This window comes from Camelus bactrianus, chromosome 17 (genome assembly GCF_048773025.1).
Source record: "Camelus bactrianus isolate YW-2024 breed Bactrian camel chromosome 17, ASM4877302v1, whole genome shotgun sequence".
Classification (NCBI taxonomy): domain Eukaryota; kingdom Metazoa; phylum Chordata; class Mammalia; order Artiodactyla; family Camelidae; genus Camelus; species Camelus bactrianus.
Window position 1 is genome coordinate 18,175,215 of NC_133555.1, and position 20,813 is coordinate 18,196,027.

At 39.2% G+C, this 20,813-nt stretch overlaps 1 long non-coding RNA gene across 2 annotated transcripts in view; it reads right to left on the minus strand.

Moving 5' to 3' along the window:
- LOC123615958 (uncharacterized) overlaps positions 1 to 20,813 on the minus strand; it is a 55,847-nt gene that overhangs the window by 15,238 nt on the left and 19,796 nt on the right. Inside the window, exons 2-3 of one of the 2 annotated variants that reach the window (XR_006723776.2) lie at positions 6,941 to 7,163; positions 2,484 to 2,749 (exon numbers count right to left, since the gene is read on the minus strand). This is a non-coding gene — a long non-coding RNA (uncharacterized LOC123615958). Of the gene's footprint in view, positions 1 to 2,483; positions 2,750 to 6,940; positions 7,164 to 20,813 lie in introns of those variants that run through there. The other variant, XR_006723777.2, reaches the window with a different exon arrangement.

Here is a 20,813-nt window from a genome sequence, read left to right on the forward strand (position 1 = left end):
ATAATTCCCTCTCCTTGAACAAGTCCAGGACCTGTGACTTGCTTCTAACCAGTGGAGCATGGCAAAGATGATGGGATGTCACTCCTCTGATTAGATGAGACATACTTGTCTTTAAAAAGAGTCTATCTTAGCAAAAAGGGTAGAGACTCTCTCCTGGGCTGGCCTTGAAAAAGCAAGCTGCCATGGTTTCTATAGCTGCAACGAAATGAATTCTGCCAACATCATCAATAAGAGAATTGGAGGAGAATTCCTCCCCAGTTGAGTCTCTGCTGAGACCTCAGCCCCAGCCAACTCCTGGATTGCACTAAAGTAAAGAACCCAGTTAAGCCATGCCCAGAATTGTGACACAAAGAAATGGTGAGAGGTTGTTTTAAGCAGCTAAATTTGTTATAATTTGTTACACAGCATAGAAAACTAATACATGCACTAATGTTCAGGAAACATCCTAGGGTTCTTGTAGCTTCATGCCAGCCTTGTCTGCGTCCCTTGATGCTTGGGTATAACCTCACAATCCTCAGGTAGGAAGACCCAGGTGTCACCCAACAAATAGAAAATTCACTGGTATTCTAGGGAGGGGAACAATACCATTGGAAAAGATTATCCAAAAACTAATATGGAAATGAAATAAAAAGGTTTTCTGCCTAAGACTGAGCCCACCAAGACTTCAGATAACATGAGCTCCCCATTTTGAAAGCATTGTGCAATGGAGATTATTATATAAAGTACAGAATAGCATTTCCCAAATTGTGTTGGGCAGGGAAATGTCCCCAAAGATCTGAGTAAGTTAAGAAAGGCAAAAATGCTTCAAGGTACAGTCATTGTGGGATTCCCAATGCAAATGAGTCTGTTAAGGACCTGACAAAATACATGTCATAACATAGGTTTAATCAAGAATTTCCCCAACCTCACGTGGAATATTCACTTCCTCCCTCTTCAGTAGGGATAAATAAAGATATACATATATACATACACACATATATATGTGTGTGTGTGTGTGTGTATATATATATATATATAAAATTCCTCTTGATAGTCACCAGAACTAGTGTTACCTGGAACATAGCTTGGGAAATGCTAGTAACAGGCATGGGTATGACCTACCTGACAACTTATAGAAGACATTTCGGTAACAGAAGCAAGAAAAAGGCTTCAATAATACTCAGTTTGAAACAAACATCCCCATGAAGTGGACGAAATATATGATGCAAAATGTGCTGGGGTGACTCTTTGTACCTTCCTTAAAAGGTCAAGTAGTTGAATGTTGGGCTATTTGTGTTATGATGATAAGTTGGTTTGAAGCAAGGTGGATTCAGCTCCACAAGGAACTAGTTTTATGGTTACTTACCAGATACTTACCAACAGCTTGCCATGTGCCAGAGGCTACTCAAAGGACATTACAAACATTTTTTCCCCTGTCTTACAGATCAAAAGAGAGCAGCAACACACCAACTTAGGTACATATGTCAATTTCCCAAGCTTATGCAGCTGGAAAGTGGCAAAACTGGGATTTGAACCTGTGCTCTGCACATATGAAGTCCAGCCCTGAAACTCCTTTATGAGACTGCCTTGCCATGCTGCTGTTCCCTAAAGAGCCACTGAGATGATGCTGCATTTGCAGAAAGTGCCAACTTCCAGATACCATGAAAGAATAAAGGGAAAAGAATCAGAATGAAGCCCTGTATGATTCTATTGTTTTTTAAAAATACATATATATATATATATATATATATATATATATATAGTATGTATAATATACATGTATATATCTCCAAGGCATTCATTCTTTCTCTTTTGCTTAAATTTTCTAATTTTTTAATGAGAATATACTGATTTTAAAGAAATTCTAATCTTTGTATTAGATAAAATATTTTAAAATAGTGAATGTATACTGAACACTGCTCTAAACACCTAGTCTGGTCATCACTCAGAACTAACAAATGTCATCCCCATTGTCACATTTGCTTCAAATTCTTTGATAGAATAAGTGCTACATCTATCATAGCTCCATTATATAAACATTACATACCCACTATGAAAAAAATGTACTTGAAATCAAGACTAAAAATTAAAAGGAAAAACTCTATTTTAATCAAACTTCTCATAGGTAACCATTTTACTTTGGCAAGCAACTTTCCCAACCTTTTCTTTGTGTATGTCCACATCTTAAAAATAAAAGGGAAAATTCAATACTGTTATTAACCTGTATTATATCTGAAAACTTTCCTCTTCGACACTGAAGGAAAAATACAAGTTTTTGAAGTAAAAAAAATAACAGGTTGCTTTTAACTTCCAGACCTGCACAGTCCAATAAGGTGACCACTAGCCACATGTGGTGACTGAGCACTTGAAACGTGGGTAGTGTGAACTGAATTGTGCTGTGTCAAATACACCATGGATTTCAAACACTCAGTACAAAATAAGAATGTAAAATATCTCAATAATAGTTGTTCATGTTGATTACATGATGAAATGACATTTCTTCATCTATTGGGTTAAATACTACGCTATTAAAATAATTAAAATTGGTTTCACCCTGTTTCTCTGGGTTAAAGAACATGTTATCATATATTAAGACATCTAATATTAATTTCATTGTTTCTTCTTACTTTGTTTGGAGTGGCTGCTGGAGCACTTGCAGTGCCGTATGTGGTCCATTTCTGTTGGACTGGTTGGCCTACTGCTCTCTACACCGGTGTGCTCTCTCATGTACATCCAAGGCACCCTCGGTTCTGGTTCTTCCTTCCACTCCCTGTTCAGCAGTAAAGAATAATGTGGAAATAACAACGCCATTTCCTAATTTGGAATCTGCACGTGCTACCTTAGCAGATCTTGACCGTGAGGTGTAGCCTATGTGTGAGAAAACTCTAAATCTGGAGCCTTCCAAAAGGTCTAGCAAACTCACAGAAAGCTTTCTTGGCATCCTTTGCTCCTAACCATGGGCCACGCTGCACACAATCACCCCGTCCAGCTCAGTATCTACGCCAGTCCAAACAACATTTGAATGAGATGTGGAATGTCGGCTCACATTTGGGGAGCATTTGGGGTCTTACTGCCTCTTTCTGGCTAATCTCCCAGCCCAGGAAGACAAGGGAAGGCTGTGCCAACGTGCAGGGAAGCCCGGAGCTCATTGCCGTGCCCTGGGGCATTTTCAGGATTTACACTTTCCTGCAATTCACACCATTTCCTCTCCACACCCAACAAACTTCCGACAGTGCCAGCAGCAGGTGACAGCCTCCCGCATCTCCTTCCTGCAGCGCGTCCTCTTTTCCCAGGAGCCAGAGGCAAATAGCCTTGATGTTTGCTGGGAAACCAGCTCCGGGGAGCAGACAGAAGGCTCCTGAGTGTGCTAGATCTTGATAAACATCCCTGTAGCTGCCAAGTCACTCACTGTCTCCCTCAGACACAATACAAACAAGCACTTCACATACTGAGAGCCCTCACAAGGCCTGTTTCCAGGCGGGGACTAGGAGTGGAATTTCTGTTACCTCCCACTGAATTGGGAAAAAACCCCCAAAAAAACAGAACATGATGAATTTTCTGTAAGTCATAATTTAATCCACTGAACTGTCCTCTATCCTTTATTTATTTATTTACTTTTTATTTTTTTGTGGGGGGAGGAGGTAATTAGGTCCACTTATTTATTTATTTTTTAGAGGAGGTACTTGGGATTGACCCCAGGACCTCGTGCATGCTAAGCATGTGCTCTACCATTTGAGCTATACCCTCCCCCATCTCTTTATTTTTAATACTAAGATGTCCTTAATTTTATGAAATAATAATGATAATAATTAGCATGGATGTGTGTGTTTAATGTCTCTACTTGACATCCTCACGTTAGCCCCCAACTATGGGATGTGTCATTACTGATCCAAAGACACAAATGTCTGGGAATCACTGGTCCAGGCTGACACTGAGGGGCAGCTTCCATAAGCTAAAGGCATAAAATCTCTGTTTCCTGTAACAAAGACAAGCCCTTAGATTTCCATGGAACATTATCAAATCCTTGCAAATAGAAATTGCCCTTTCACTCCCCCATTTTATTCCCACAGGGTGGCCACAACAGTGCCAGGTACACAAAGGTTCTCAGTAAATACATATGGACTTCTGTAACGCAGTAGGAATAACTGCTGATGGTAGCCAACTCCATTTGATGTGTCGATTTTCCTCTGATTCTATTTAATATTTTAACAGATTCCAGAAAAGGGAGTTTTAGTGCTCAGAAGTAGCAACAATGCCTTTTATAGATAATTTCTTCTGAGTATCAGTTGCCTTTACTAAGAATTCTCTGTGTGTGTAAACAACCAAATATAAGATATAAAATATGTAAATAACAAAAGCCCTTGAGCAGTCTTCAGTCGGCGTTTTTAACTCTTTACAGACTCTGTGAAGAGGAGCCGACCAAATCTTTATTAAGGGGCTAAACAGCAAGCATTCTCTGGGCTCCTGGACAGAGCTGAAGAACAGCTCATCCCTGAGAAGTTTAAGTCGCTAAGGGGGAAGCAAATATTAACCGGGGGATATCACGACAGTGTGATGAGTTTTACAGCCGTGAAAAGGACTCGATCTGAATTTAGAAAACTCCTAGACAAAGTTATCTAGTTAAAAAAAAGGAGTGAGGAGGGCAGATGGGGTTGTTCAAGTGAGTATCGAATTAGTTTCCAAGAGAGTGTGGAGGAGGGGGAAAAAGACATTTTGAGGTGGGGGAGTGGGGTCTGTGAAGAAGAGGGGAATAGAGATCAGTGAGGTCTACATTTTTATCTTGTGGTTCTCTTGATTGGAAGCTTGCTGGGAGAAAACAGGGTTATTTTGAGATTTCAGTTTTGAAATCCTGAGTGAAGGAAGAAGGCTGCCCAGAGGTGGGTGGATACATCTGTGCAAATATTTGGAAGGAAAGGAGACTAGGCCAGACCAGTTGTGGACAGCTATCCCTTGCAGTAAATGGCAATGATGGTCACTCTGCACCCTAGGGAAAGAGACAAGTGACCTTAAGCCAATGGAGTCACCAGCCCATTCCTAAGAAAACACCATTGTGAAGAATTTCATTTGGCAAAACAGATCTTAAAAAGTTGCTGATACATTAGGTAACAACATAAAGGCTGTTCAGTTTTGTTTTACGTGCATCCAGTTTTCCTGCATTCACACTCAATAACAGTGTTTTGGAAAATAACGGGATGACATGGGCATAAGGCAGATCTGTGGACCTACTTAGTAACATTCATGAGAGACTTTGATGTCTCCTGGTTTCTATCAGGCAGCTGCTGGAGTTTATTTAATTACTTTGCTTATTCTCATCAGAGTGATGGTCTAATGAAAAGAGAAGGAAGGAGTAATGGATTCTGCTGTCTTGATCAATGGGTCACCCGAAAGCCTGCTTTGAAGGTGTCAGGAGTTTGAGCGCTGTAGGGGAGGAGGTCTGCTCTGTCTATTTATTTTAAATTGGAGTAGAGTTGATGCTATATTACAAAACATCATGTCATTTTCTGTTTCCATGGAGCAATCAACCTAGTCAGTAAGTCAGAATAAGTGAAAATGTAAACCACCGGAGGCTGGGCCGGGAAGGAGGGCTCGGACCTCTGTGCGTAAGTGCGATGCAGTGAGTGACTGAGTTGGAGTCCACATACTGCCAGCTGTGGGATATTGGACACAATCTTCCTGGGCCTCAGGCTGCTCATCCACAGCCTGGGTATGAAGATCCCATCTCCCTCCCAGGTTACTGTGAGGAGTAATGATATTAACATGTTCCTGGTATTCCTCATGGTGCCTTATGATAAATAGTAAGCACTCCATAAATGATTTTTAATATCATCATCATCATCATCTCTGGTGGGGAAGGGTCACTGCTGTCTTATAATTTTCTCTTTTCAACCACACAGCTGTGCATATATCTGTTTCAGATATTGAACTTGGGTGGAATAGTTCATTTGAAAGAAAACATTCCCTGTTATCAAAATTTTTAAAGCTTGAGAAACTACTGATCTAGCTGAACTCCCTCAATTACAAGTGAGGAAACTGCAGGAAGGAGTTCGGTCTTTGAGTTCCTCTTAACCCTGAGTGACCCTCTCTTTTTTTCTTTTTAACTCTTTAAAAGGGAGAATTTTGAATAAATACAAAAGTTGGCAGAATAACAAATTCCCATGTTCCCATCACTCAGCTTCTACACTATTTTATTTTGTTTTTAAAACAAATTTGAGAGTAATCCCACACAGAAGATGACATCATTTCATAAATATTACAGTATCTATCTCTAAATGATTAAGGACTTTAAAACACACAATCCCAATGGCATTACCTCAATAACAAAATTAAATAATTCCTTCCTATCATCAAATACCTAGTCAATGTCAAAACTTCACATTACATCGGTCCCATTACAGTAATATTTTTAAAAAAAATTTGAATCAAGATCTAAATGCAAGCTACATATTAACTTCGGGTAATAAGTCTAAGTTTTAAAAAAATCTATGGTCTTCCTCCATCTCTTTTTCCCCCCACAATTTATTAAATAATCATCTCTTTTGACTTGGAGTGTAATGACAGTAATTTTTAATTTTTTTATTATATAGTATTTTCATATATTTTAATAATTATAGTGGTGTTTTACAAAATTTCATGCTGTGCCTCAGGATTAAAAATAGCAGCAATCTAGTTTAGCTTTTATTGAACGTTGTTCTATGTCAGGTATTTACGTGGATTCTTATAAATCAGTGTGAGGAAAATGCTGTTACTATCCTAATTTCACAGACGAGGAAACTGAAGAATAGAATGGTTAAATCACTTACCCAACAGGCAAGGGGGTGATCCAAGCACTCTGACTTTAGAGCTTGGGTCCCTGACACAAAGAAAGACCACCCAGGAATATGTCAGTAGAGGCTGAAGGCATTGCTCTGGGGGCATACAGAGACTTCTGGATGTTTTGCTTTTGTTGGTAGCTTTTACTTACCTTGACTTTTCACGGAGGGATCCATTTCTCCCTCAGCCTCACCATGGGCAGAATTTATAACCCAGGACTCAGGCAGTGAGCACTGGACACAGAGGCTGAAAGTGGGCATGTCACCGGAGCTGGTCCACGAGATGAAATCTAAGAGTTTTATGGAAATGTTGGGGAAATCTTTCCTTTCTTCTAAATGCGAAATTTCTGTCATCATCTTGCCATCTCATGCAGGCTGAGAGAGAAAGAAACACACAGGGGACATTTAAGCTAAGCTGAGAGAGGGAGAGATATCAGATCCTGGTCACTTTGTTTAAGCCCTAAACAAGCCATGCCTGCAAGCAGACTAGCCTTGGTCTTTTAGGTTGTGTGATTCAGTAACTTCCCTTTTAGCTTAAAACAGTTTGGCTAAAGGAATATAAATAATACAAATAAGATAAGATAAGATAAGATAAGATTAAAATAAAATAAAATAAAATAAAATAAAATAAAATAAAATAAAATAAAATAAAATATACTCTAACAGAGAACTCTGCAGTTAAAAAGAGAAAAATCCCTATCTCCTCCTTTCACATGGCCAGTCTTTCAGTTGCTGGCCTGTAAAATCATGAATAAAATTTTGACCATAATGTGATATTGTCACATGCAAAGACTAAAAGATCTGTAGGAGAATAGCACATGATACCAAAAACACAATCAAAGGACACCTCCAAAACGTAAGACTAGCATCATCTTCATCGTGTTGCTGTGTTGAGGTAGGACTTTAATATCTTATCCCAGCGGGCTGAGTTTTTTTTTTCACTCTGTGGCTAATCATTGTCAACTTCCTGAAGGGAATACAATTTGTCCCTTGCAGTAGATCTTAAATGTAATCTGTTCTTCGTGAACTCAACCACAATTCAGAGCTATTCATTTGCTATTTGTTGTCTGTATGTATCCTAACCAAGATACATTTTCATTTTTGCTGTTTTTTTTTTTTAATACAACTTGCTGGGCCATATTATAATTTTTATGGACCCTAGGCTCTTTTTGCCTTCATGAGCCCCTTACTACATAGAAAAAATATTTAAAAGTCTATGTTATTTCTACATTGTTATTAAGACAAACATAGTCCAGATTGGACTACATGCATTTTAAATCTGATTTTAAAATAAATGATAACATTTTTGTGGGCCCCTAAAAATGTATCCTAGTCCATAGGCACAATCCCTAATCAAGTCTGTCCTGAGTAATTATCAGGTGCTTCCCAAGGTATTTTAGAATTCGCACAGATGGAAAGCCCAGGGTCTAAAACTTGAAAGCAGCCCCTTCTTGTCCACTATCATGATTCAGCAAAAAATTACTCTTTTTTTCTTGATGTAAATGAGCAGGAGCTTTAAAGCCAGATATGACTGGGTTCCAAGTACTGGCTCCCACACTTCTCACCTGTGTCAATCAAACCTGTCTTGTTTGTGTAAAAAAAAAAAAAAAAATCGAGACTACGAAGTTTGAGAGCTTAGTGGAAAGAATTCACATAAGAGCACTTATGACTGTGTCCGGTTCACAAGAAGTGCTTAATAATAACGCTAGTTACGTAATACATTTTTGATCATTCCAGGCAGAAGCAGCATGGCATGGAGGCTGAGAGCGTGGGCTTAGGGATCAGGTCCCAGGGATTCGAATGTGGTCTCTGCTCTTACTAGCAGAGTGACTTCAGGAAAATTAAGTTAATTTCTCTCAGCCTCTGTTATTTCCCCTTTAAAGAAGCCACAACAGTATCTGTCTAGATGATTCTTCTAAAGATAAGAGATAAGGTACATACAGTGCTGGGTACTTAATGAGTGAAGCTAACATTGCTATTTATCTTACCATTCCTCAGACTATCTAAAAACCATTCTCAGTTTCCCTATTTATTTTTTAAAAAATAATTTTTTAAGAAGATAATTTAAACTTAAAAAAATTGCTAGAATAGTACAAAAAAGTCCTGAATTTCCTTTCCTTGCATTCTCTACTTGTTAATATTTTATATCCATTGTCCATGTTCTTTATACATATTCCTACTATCATCAGTCAAGATAATGATAGATATGATATTTCATTATCCCTAAACACTCTAGTGGGTTTCCAAAAATAAGGACATTCTCTTGCAAAAGCAGCACCTAAAGCTTCCCATCAGCACACACAGATCCAACGCTCAGATCCCTTTCAAATTTGCCAGCTTCACAATGTCTCTCTTTTTTTTTTCCTTCTGGTCCAGTAATATGCCTTGCATTTAATTATCATTTAGTTGTCACTTCAGACTCCTCCAACTTGAAACAGTCTTTTCCCGTATGTTATGTCATTTACGTTGTAAAAGTATAGAAGGATTGCAGGCTTTTCGTTCTGTAGAATGGAATTCTATCTGGGCTCACCCAGTAACTCATGATCAAACTCTGCCCCTGCATTCTCGGCAGGAATACCCCAGAAAGGATGCTGTGCTCTTTTCTGTGCATCACAAAAGGAAGCGCACTATCTCACTGAAGATGTTCGCCTTGATCACCTGGTCAAGTTGGTGTCTATTCACAAGCTTCTCTCAAATTCACTAGCTTCTTTTTGTAATTGATTAGTATTTTGTGGGGAGGTTTTTTAAAAACTACACCCAAATCTTACTTCTTACCAAATCTCCCCTCGCCATCATGAGCATCCATTATTAATTCCCACCTAAATCTACCACCTCTGTTCCCACATTTATTACTGATTTATTTATGTCAGTATTGAGTCATAGATTCTAATCTGTTACTATGCTGATGCTCAGGATTTCCCCTACTTGGTAAGTGGACAGTCCTTCAAGTTGACTTTCGTATGTTCTTACGTTCTGGCACAGCAAGATGTTCCACGCTCATCTTGAATGTTCCCTGTCCCCAAACCCTGGAATCAGCCATTTCTCCAAGGAGCCCTGGTTCATTTTAGAAAGGATGGTATTTAAAAATCAAGATCTGAGCACTCAGTGTGCTCATTGCTACTGGGGTGTTATTGCTTGTTGAGTCCAAAAGTTAGAATTAGAAAATATAAGTATATATACACATACACGTATGTATATAAACACACATTTATACACACACACACACACACACACACACATAATAAAACCGTAAGTTTATACTGCTGTATTCAATTCCAATCCAACACTGCTGGGTTCTTTCTAGCCTTCTTTCTTCCATATTTGTAAATATCTTCTCTGGCAGTGAGAAATCTGGCTATACCCAGTATACTTATTTATTTACTTGCTCAGCCACCAGGCTGACTTCAAATCAGGGAGGGAAGAAAAAGGAAAGGAAAGCAAGAAGAAAGGGAAAGGAAAACAGGAAGGGGAAGAATCCCCCGTTTTTATTTAAAAATAATACTGAGTTCTGGCTTCTCGAATTCAAACTTAAGCCCTAAAGTTCTGCACGAAACTTGAGGGTAACTCTACCATATCCAGTTTAAAATTCTGCCTTGGAAATTTCTAAGAAAGAGAGGCAGCCTTCCGAACACAAGTAATTATCTTAAGCAGTGAAGTGAAAGAATAAACTGATTCATGTCAGCCAGTGTGGGAAAGACATCTTCATCAGTGTATGTATCATTGGTTTTATATTTCCCAGGAAATACTTTGAGAAAATCTGATTGATTTCAACAGAAATAAAACTGATATGCCTAAAAGTACACTAAAGGTTCACTGGAATATTTTTTTTTCAACAAAGAGAGCTTCTTTCATTTGAGAGAGAAGTCCGAAAGCACTTAACCAGTGTGGTTTTAAATTTTCTCTTATACACATGTATTCACTACAGATATTACAGAATGCATTTGGAACATTAGCACAGCAATGATAGTAAATCATCACCAAGAAATGGATTTGTCCTGAAACTATGGCCCTCCTTTGAACTGTTCACTGACCCCAGTGGACAGATCGGGCACTGTACATCTTCAGGGAGGCACCATTCACATAAACTCTTGTAAGTCCCTAATGTAAATGGTCCCCTTAACCCTGGGAGATCTACAGAGCACGACTTGCAGAGCTGCAAACAGTGGCCCTGATGTTGATCATTATTATTTCCTCTCAGTGCCTTTGATGTCTGTTGTGTGTGTGTTACCTATTTGTGTTACTGTGTGTGTGTGTGCGTGCACGGGCCCTTCTTGCCTGCCTTTCCATGACCACTCCAGTTCATGGTAATAATCATCCCTCCGTATCTGCAGGTTCTGTATCCCCAGATTCAACCAACCAAAGTCCAAATATATTTTTCCAGTAAGTTCCAAAAAGCAAAATTTGAACTTGCCACAAGTCAGTAACTATTTACAAGCATTTACATTGTATTGACAACTATTTAGACAGCATTTATGTTGTATTAGATATTATAAGTAGTCTGGAGATGATTTAAAGTATTTAAGAGGATGTGTGTAGGTTATATGCAAATACTACATCACTTTACATCAGGGACTTGAGCATCCTTAGATTTTGGTCTCCATGGAGTCCTAGAACCAATCCCCCTACGGACACTATGTTCTTACACCTCATATCCTCCAGCACCGTTGCCCAAGTCAGCATAAATTACCTTGTATTTGAATTTAACTTTAAACCTACATGGTGGTGGTCCCAGCTCAGGCCAAGGCTATGATTCAGGTGTGTCAGGTCCAAGTTTGAAGACTTTGTGAGACAGGCCTAATAGAAACTTATTTACATGAGTGACTGAGAAATCGTCTGCTAGAAAACTTGTCCCAAGTGCAAAAGGAGCAAGAACGTGGTTATCAAGGGTGAGTTTGGGTTTTGGCTTGAAATGAACTATGTTAACCTTAAGCCAGCCCACTTTTGCTTTATGGCGAGGTGAAGTTGAATCTGATAATTTGAAGGTATTCTCAAACTCCAATATTCTTTAAACATAGTTTCATCATATAAAAATAATGCATATTATTAAAAAAATTAGAAAACATCAAAGAGGTTAACAAATATATACTCATGTAAACCTATTACCCAGACAGAATCACTATTAATACTTTGGCATATAGTCATCCAGACTATTCTATTAATTTTATCCTATTGGATTCTAAACGTACATACATTTGTTTTGGGTATCAGGGCATAAATGAAGTAATCACAAATGGGGCCACATTATGCGCACTCTTTCACATGTATGTATATGCATGCATATGACAAAGCTATATATATATAAATCATACACATACATATATGTAAGTTACATATGTATATGTACATATATCATTTTAGGTCTTTTGCATCTTTTAAAAATTAATATATCTTGGAGATCTTACATAACTGTTTGATCTTAAAGTATTTCATGTTTATCTTTCCATATTAATATACATATTCTCACACAATAATTTCAAATTACATCATAGTATTTCACTGTGTAGGTGGATCTTAATTTCTTTAACCAATTCCAATCAAGAGACATTAAAAATTTCAATGTGTTATGATTAATAATGAGATGGACAGCATTATGCATAATATATAGAAGTATCATTATGTATGTATAATATATAAGTTAAACTTAATGTAGAATATATTACGTTAACAACATATAATGTAATGATGTTTATCTCGTTCTTTGTAACCAAAAAAAATTCTAGCAACTTAAACAATTATGTGATATGTAAATATGTATTGATTATTTCTGCTCTTCTCTTATATTTTCTTTTGTATTAGGTCCTAGAAGCAGGGGTGCTGGATCAACAGCTCTACCATTCCATTGTTTAAAAATTTTTATTTATTTATTTTTAAATGTGTTTTTCTCCACATTTTCTAGGTGATTTTATTACTTACCTTTTTTTTAAGCTTTTTTGGGGGGTGGTAATTAGGTTTACAAAGGAATATTACTCAGCCATAAAAAGAATGAAATAATGTCATTTGCAGCAACATGGATGGACTTAGAGATCACCATACTAAGTGAAGTAAGTCAGACAGAAAAGCAAATAAATGATATCACTTATATGTGGAATCTAAAATATGATACAAATGAACTTATTTACAAAACAGAAACAGACCCACAGACATAGAAAACTTATTGCTACCAAAGGGTAAAGGGGGTGAGGGAGGGATAAATTGGGAGTCTGGGATTAGCAGATACAAACTATATAAAACAGATAAACAACAAGGTCCTACTGTATAGCACAGGGAACTATATTCAATAGCTTGTAATAAACCATAATGGAAAAGAATATGAAAAAGTATATATGTAGAGAGAGAGAGAGACAGAGAGAGTGTCACTATGCTTTACACCAAAAACTAACACAACATTGTAAATCAGCTATACTTCAATTTAAAAAAAACACAGAATTCCCTAGGGTGGGGGAAATGTTTATCCAGATTTAGATTTAGATTTTATTATTTTCTTAGAGCTGAATGGAAAAAAAATTCCAAATTTTTCCCAAGCTGGAAGTCACTTTCCTTTTGCACTGGATTTCTTCATGGAGTTTCATGTCTGTTCTGACCTTTGAATGGAAGCAACAGAGACTCAACATGTTACTCCAAATAAACGGGTGTTCATGAAAATAATGGAAATAAAGGTAAGCAGCAAAAGAGGCAGGAGTCCCAAAGATGGAATAGGATTTCCTGGGGCTTATTGAGAGCTAGTTTAGGGTCAAAAACAGGAAGCTGTACCATCAGCAATGGGAACTCATGGATTCCCTGCCATGACGCTGAACCCTCCTGTATTTCCATCACTCCATAGCTTCTGCTAACTCACAGCTTTGCTTCCCTCATGCCCTCAGAATTTTCATGGCCTTTCTCTGGATATCTCTGTAGCTTCTACTCCTGGAAGTAACTGCCAGCTAGCTCTCTCCCTGCATCTTAGTACTTGACATCATTTTAACACTGAGGCGGTGTGTGAGGGGTGGTTAAAAGAAAAGGAATGAAATTTCTGAGTAACCACCATAACTGTCTGGATAATGCTTTCATTACAGTTTACCTCACAAGTTGTTAGCCACCCTGCACTTTGGCTATTCCTAGGTACACTGTCTACTTCCAGTCTGTGGTTGAGATTATCTGGTTATAAACTCGTGTGTAAGGAATAGCTGGGGTGGGGATCCCCTGGAAGGGAGAGATGGCAGAACAGACACCCCATCCACGAGACCAGGACAGACTGGCAATGAGAAAGGGGCCAAAAGAAAGGAGATGTGAAGGCCTAAGGACGAAGAAAACCATGGGTCAGTGACTTAATGAGTATGTTAGATGTCAGCCACGTTTAACAGGAAGGTCCTACTAGTGCTGTTCTCTGGACATTGAGAAGTAAATTGTACTTAAAATCTACTCTCGGATCTGAATCCCTGGTCTATCTCATATTAGCTGCTCAGCCTTGAGGAAGGTTACGTGTCTCTGAACCACAATCTTAGAGTCTGTGTAAAGGGCAAAAAAATGCATCCTTTGTTGGGCAGGCGAGAAGGTTAAATGAGGTAATGAATACAAAGCACTTGGGTAACAGGAGCCTAATAAGTGATCTTGTTCTTATCCTGCCAGTCCTTGGAACATTCTTTGTGAATCCCAACCTTCTTAAGCTGAATCTGAATCTGAAACCCAGTGACATTCCAGGGAAAGCTGTTGAGAAGCAGGATTCTTGCCCTTTACTGTAGAAGGTGAAAGGGCTCAACTAAACTTAGCCAGAGGCTCTCCTCCTTACAAAGGTCAGAGCTTGACTCTCCAGAGGTGAGCTGTAAAGGGAGACTGTAGAAGGCCAAGCCCCGGTGCTTTCTAGATCAACTGGGATTTCCAGTTTTCTACAGTCTCTTCACCTCTGAGCATCCTTCTCCTCTTTTTATTGCTCCCCCCATGAAGCAATAAATACTACATGGGTCTTGAGGACGAGAGGTCTTTGTTAAGATGGAGCCTGACCGGCAGCCTGTATCCTTTAGGGTTGCTTTTGGAGGGATTTATCTGGATTCCTTCTGAAAACAAGCATTTCCCGAGGAAATGTTAGTAAAATATGAGGCTTTAGATCTAATCAGATGTAGGCTTAAATATCACCTAATGTGTATGGACCTTGGGCAAGTTATTTCATCTCTCTGAGCCTCATCTGAAAAGTAGAAAAACGGCACTAACAAGACCCACCTGCAGGATGCTGCGACGCTTAAAGGAGGGCATATATGCGCAGTTTCCAGCATCACGTCTGGTAAGAGTGAGCGAGCGCCTCAGTACACGGTAGCTTTAATTATTCACTAAGCTTTTCATTCCTATCATTTTCAGGGTGGCCTTTAAAAATATCCAGGTGACACTGTTACAGTGACCTCAGCATCCTCAGGTGACAATTGTTATTAAAATATGAAGCTTTAGAATCAGATAGTCCTGGGTTTACACGCTGACTCTGCAACTCACCAGCCAGGTGACACAGGCAATTATGTAAGCTCTGTGAGGGGCAGTCACTTTAACCACATGGTGGGGATCATCACACTTACTGCAAAAGTTTCTTATAGGTAAATGGTACCTAATATAGCAACTGGCATATATTAAAGGCCCCCAAATAGTAACTCAGGTGATAACCATGTTGTCAGTGAGGAGGAAGAAAGCAAGAATGATGCCGCTAATAGTTGCAAAAAAAACAGAAACAGAATTTCATTTCTGGTTATTTCTAGCATGTTCACTAGAGGCTGCACGTTCTTGGCAGCAGGGACAATACCTGATTTGCTTTCATTTTGTTCTCTGTACTTAGCAGCTAGTACCTAACAGGAGCTCAATAAATACTTGTTGACTGAATCAGTGAGTTGATACATCAATGAATGCTTTGGTGATAGAAAAAGAAATTATTCCATATATCAACAGCTCTGGCTTTGGAGTCAGACAAATATGTGCTTGTGTCTTAACTTCATCATTTACTATGTGAATTTAGCTAAGTTACTTATTTCTCTCTGTCTCATATTCCCTACCTATAAAATGGGAATAATAACAGAATTACTTCAAAGGGATGTGAGAGTTAAGTGATACCATATATGCAAAAAGCTTAGTACTGAGCCTGAGACACTGTCTGTGCTCAATAAAAGCTAGCCACTGTGTGTTGCTGAGACAGATGCCCATTTGACCCAAACTAGCCAGAAAGGAGGCTAATGTAACCTGGCTCACTTGAACTCATGCCATGTTCTCCTAATGTGCCACAATAGTCTCCCAGGTTGAAAGGGCACAGAGGTTGAGAAAGCCTCATCATTTTCTAATACCCATCAAGATGGCAAAAATAAATGTAGAGGCGAATTACCTTCTGTGAAGTGCTCATAACCCCCACTCAGTAACTCGGTCTCAATGCACCATTACAGTTAAACATGCAAATAGCAGGCCTTTCGATTCTTATCGTTTCTGGTAAGGATGAGCATTTTCAATCTGCTGCATTTGCATCCATTTAGATAATGATGATGATGCCAACAGATCCCTTCCATTCCTTTCTGCCTTTCATTCAGAGACTCAGGCCCAGAGGTGCTTTTAGAGACCACAGTTATAGATTAATTCCATTATGATGGAGCTGCAGGAATCCCTGGGGTAGCAACAAGCACATATTAACTTTCGCCAATGACACTGCACAAAGACCAGATTATAAAAGCAAATGGTAAATAACTCACCCCCTTGAAAATGTAAGGAAAATTTATGAGGCCCAGAAAGAAAGGAAAGAAAGAAAGAAAGACAAAGCCACAACCAGCAGCACTGTAATTTAGCTACAGGTTTCAAATAACAAGGAATCCACAAACTACTGTCACTTCCCCTGGCACTCCACATGTCATGGAGAGACTGGGGGAAATGACTCAACAGGAAGGGAGATGAATTCACCTCATTTGTCACCACCCATACTCCCTGTCATTCCAAAATTCCACAATGGAGAAGAGAGTGAATTAACTAAGCACTGGGGTTGAAATGCATGCTACTTTGGTCTAAATCTTTCTAAGCACTGATATTTTGAGTGTCCCCCACCTTTAAGGCAGACACAGGACAGTTCTTTTGACTTCATTCTTCAAGGACAATAGTACCCACTCTTAAACACTAGTGCCCGTCTTTTAAAAGCCCCCATTCTCCTTGGATTTGTTTTTTGTTTGTTCGTTTCGTCATGCAGTAGAAAAAGATGGACCTGAGTTTACTGAAGAGACTGAATTACAGCAGTAACCCTACTGTTACATCACACATACCTTTGGGAACATGCTGGAAGCATGGACCAGCTACTCAGATAAAAGGCACAAATACCCACGCCCAGAGTCAATCACAATTTCACATTCATTTTAGAAGAAATTCATTGGACACCTGCAGTTTACCTGCAGATGCCCTGGTCAAAGACAGCTGTTCCAATTGATCTCTAAGACTGTGTCTCTTGTTTTTACTCTTTGACTGATTGATTGATTCATTCATTAAAGATTTACAGAGCCACCATGTTCCAAGCACACCATGCTAGGTTCTGGGATTACAAAGGTAGATAACGCATTGCCTCTGCTTTTGATGCCTCCATAGTCCGATGGAGGGTGGTAATGTGTGATAACTGACCCATCAAGGTGTAAAAATACATTGAGGGTGGGTAAGAGGAAGGTGCCTGAGGTTAGTCAGGAAGTCAAAGAAGGCATTGTTGAGGAAGTAATATTTGATCACAGTGTTCAAGATGTAACCCACCCAAGGGGTGGGAATGATGACAGGTGTTCCTGGCAGAAAGAAACCCAGGGGCAAAAGTTTGGAGTCGTGAAAAAGGCTGGCGTAACTGAGCAATACTAAGAGTTGGACTGACAGAACACAGAGAATGTAAGGGAGAAGTCAAGAACATGCAGTTGTTGTATGTTTACATGAAGTTTAGACTCCATCCTTCGGGTAATGTGGGAGCTCCTGAAGGATTTTAAAGATAGAAGAACAACAAAATCAGACTTATGTCATACAAAGATGTTCTATCGTCTGTGTACGAAGGAAAACAAACCCAAGCCTTTATGATGGCAATGAACCTATTATCGCCCTCAACTTTCATTGCAAGGGACACAAAATAAAAGCAGGCAGTTAAACCAGTATTCAGACTACTCACAAAGCCCAATGGAAAAGGAAGTGTATTTTTAGAGTAAGGCTGTGTCTGGTACCCAGTGGGGATGGACATACAATATTAACAGATGATGACAGGAGCATTACAAATTCAAACCAAGAAAAAACAGCTGCTACCTTGAACTAGTCATGAATGATATTTAGAGTTAAGCACTAGCCAATAGCACTTGGTGGATTCCAGGGCCACCAGTGAAAAATGTCAAAAGCAATTTGTTATAAACACAGTGGAACTGCAGTTTAAGATGGTGGGGGTGGTGGGAGGCAGAGGGAAGATGTTGCCTAAAGCAAAAAGTAGTTACAGCCAAAATGACCCATGGAATTTCCTTCAACTGCCCATGAAGTACAGTTAGACACATGCAGTATAGATCTGGAGCATTATTTATAAATGCAGTCTGTGCACAATAAGGTTTCTAAAAGGGCATATATTAGAATGTAATTTTGCAGGGCTTTTTCTGTATCAATGGCTTATTTGAATTTACATAAGTTAAATGCAGGTATAGTGTGAATGCTGCTATAACACTTAAACAGTAAAATTGGCAAGTAAATGTAATTTTAAAACATAAATTAGAAAAGCTTCAAGGCTGTGGTCCCCACAGTAATTTATTTGTCCTACATCCTGATATGCTGTCCTGAGTGGCAAACAGCACAGCCAGAAACTGGAAATATACAGGGAACTTACATTGCTCACAATTGCCTTGGACTGTAATGAGGTTAATAGTTACTATGGAGATCAGAGATTATTGTGGGCCTTTATTTCCCATCAAAATATTTTGGGGTTTGGTCAAAATTTGGGTAAGTCCATTGAGTGGTGCCTTATATTTGAATGTTTGTCATGTGTCCTGAAGACAGCAGCTGAAAACTACTGATAAACTGGGGCTTGGTATAAAGACTTTCACAGAGGGCAGGCAGAGTGACTGGAAAATCCTGCACAGTTGATACTGGGATCCCAGATAACACTAGGTCAACACGAACGGTTCCATTTCAGGGCTCATGTGTGTCACCCAGAGGTCACCCTCTGGAACCACCCCCTTCCCTCCAGCTGCGTGGTGACAGGTGGCGGAGGCCCACCCGCTGCCTGGCGGGGGCTGGCGGATCTCCGCTGGGGGGGGACTCCACTGCCAGGACAGCCCTCGGGAGAGGTCATTCCAATTTCAGGGGAGAATATCTTTTTCTGAAGCTCAGGAGGTTGACCTCAAGGGCTAGTTTTGTGTATATCTGAGTTCAGCGATGACCAGAAACTGACTTTGAAAGACCTTAATGAGAAGTGTTTTTCCCTCTTACTATAATTCCCACTGTTGCAAATGGTGAAGTGAGTTATGCCTCTGAGACCTGTTATGACCACGAAGACTGATGCACCTTTAAAAATACATTGTCACCTTCCCGTGCCTCTTCCTCCCTTCTCCCTCCTCCTCAAGTCTTCCCTCCACATTCTTCCTTCTTTTTTTCTTCACACACACACATGCAACACATTCACACAGTATAGTGCCTGAAATTTGGATTCAGTACACCTGGATTCTAATCCCAGCTGGATCCCGAACAAGTTATTTACACTTCACTCAGCTGCAAAATAAAGCTAACCATTCCTACCTCCTAGAGTTGCTTTAGGGAGTGACTAATAAAGTGCACATGCCATGCTCACTACAGTGCCTCCAACAGGAGAAAGGCTCAACAAATACTATTATTATTTATCCCTATTGTTATTTTTATTGTAATTATACACCGCCTTGTAGCCTTCCAATGTTTAATTATGATATACACTGTGAACATTTCCTTCTATCAGTAACATCGTTCTAAAGTATGATACTGAACGGTGGCACGGAAGGCCATTGTGCAGGTAATGTAAATTAACAGTATAATTTATGTCTCCTTACTCCTATTTCTTTTCCTCAGTAAGCAAGAAGGAATGTTCCTAAGGCTGCTGAATGCTTAGCCATATGCAACTAACATACAGATTTGTTTTCTTCTCATTTCAATTAGAGAGAGAAGCAGAAATTATTTTTTTGCTAGATTACTTTTCTCGACAGATCAGTTTGGATTCAGTATAAAGGAAGAGGCCCTGCTACAGGCTCCTGGCTTTGCAGTAAAGAGTGGGGACAGCTTTGCCATTTCACAGAGTCTCAGTGGATGACCTGAAAAGATGATAGTCATCTGAGCTCTGTGAAACTGTTAACAATGATGATGCTGCTGATAATAACAAAAAAAAAAACACAGCTAGTATGATTGTGGAGTCATTATCTGCCAAGCCCTGCTTCAAGCATTTTACATCTACTAATATATTCACTTTTCCCAAGAACCCTTTGAAGTAGGTATGCTATTTCTTCACAGTTAACAGCTGAAGAAACAAGAGGTACTATTTCCTCATCCGTAAAAGGGGACGTTGCTGTCCACTGGTGAGCATCACAGGGCAGAGTCAAACCCAAATGCAGTAATGCTTTAAGATACTATTCACATCTCATGGCTTAAATAAAGCAATGATGACAACCTTCATTTTATGGACAAAACACAGACATGTTTTGACATGATTAGTGACCAAGTTGTGGCTCATACCTGAGTGTCTCCTGGCTCTTAAGTCCCAGGGTGTTTTTGGCAGACACACACTGTCACGTCTCACAGGTTTCTCTCCTTCACAAATCAATAAACCCTTGACCAAGCGGAGGAACTCATGCCCTCATGCTAGCAAATAATTAAGAAACACTCTTGGAGAGTAATGGAAATGTTAGCTATCTTGACTGTGGTGGTGGTTTCACTGGTGTGTACATCTATCAAAATTCATCAACTTGTACATTTGAAATATGGGTAGTTTGCTGTACAGGAACCATACCATGATAAAGGTGCTTAAAAAAATGGTGTGGGTTTTGCAGAGAGAATAATTTTTCTGAATAAAAATGATTTTCAATG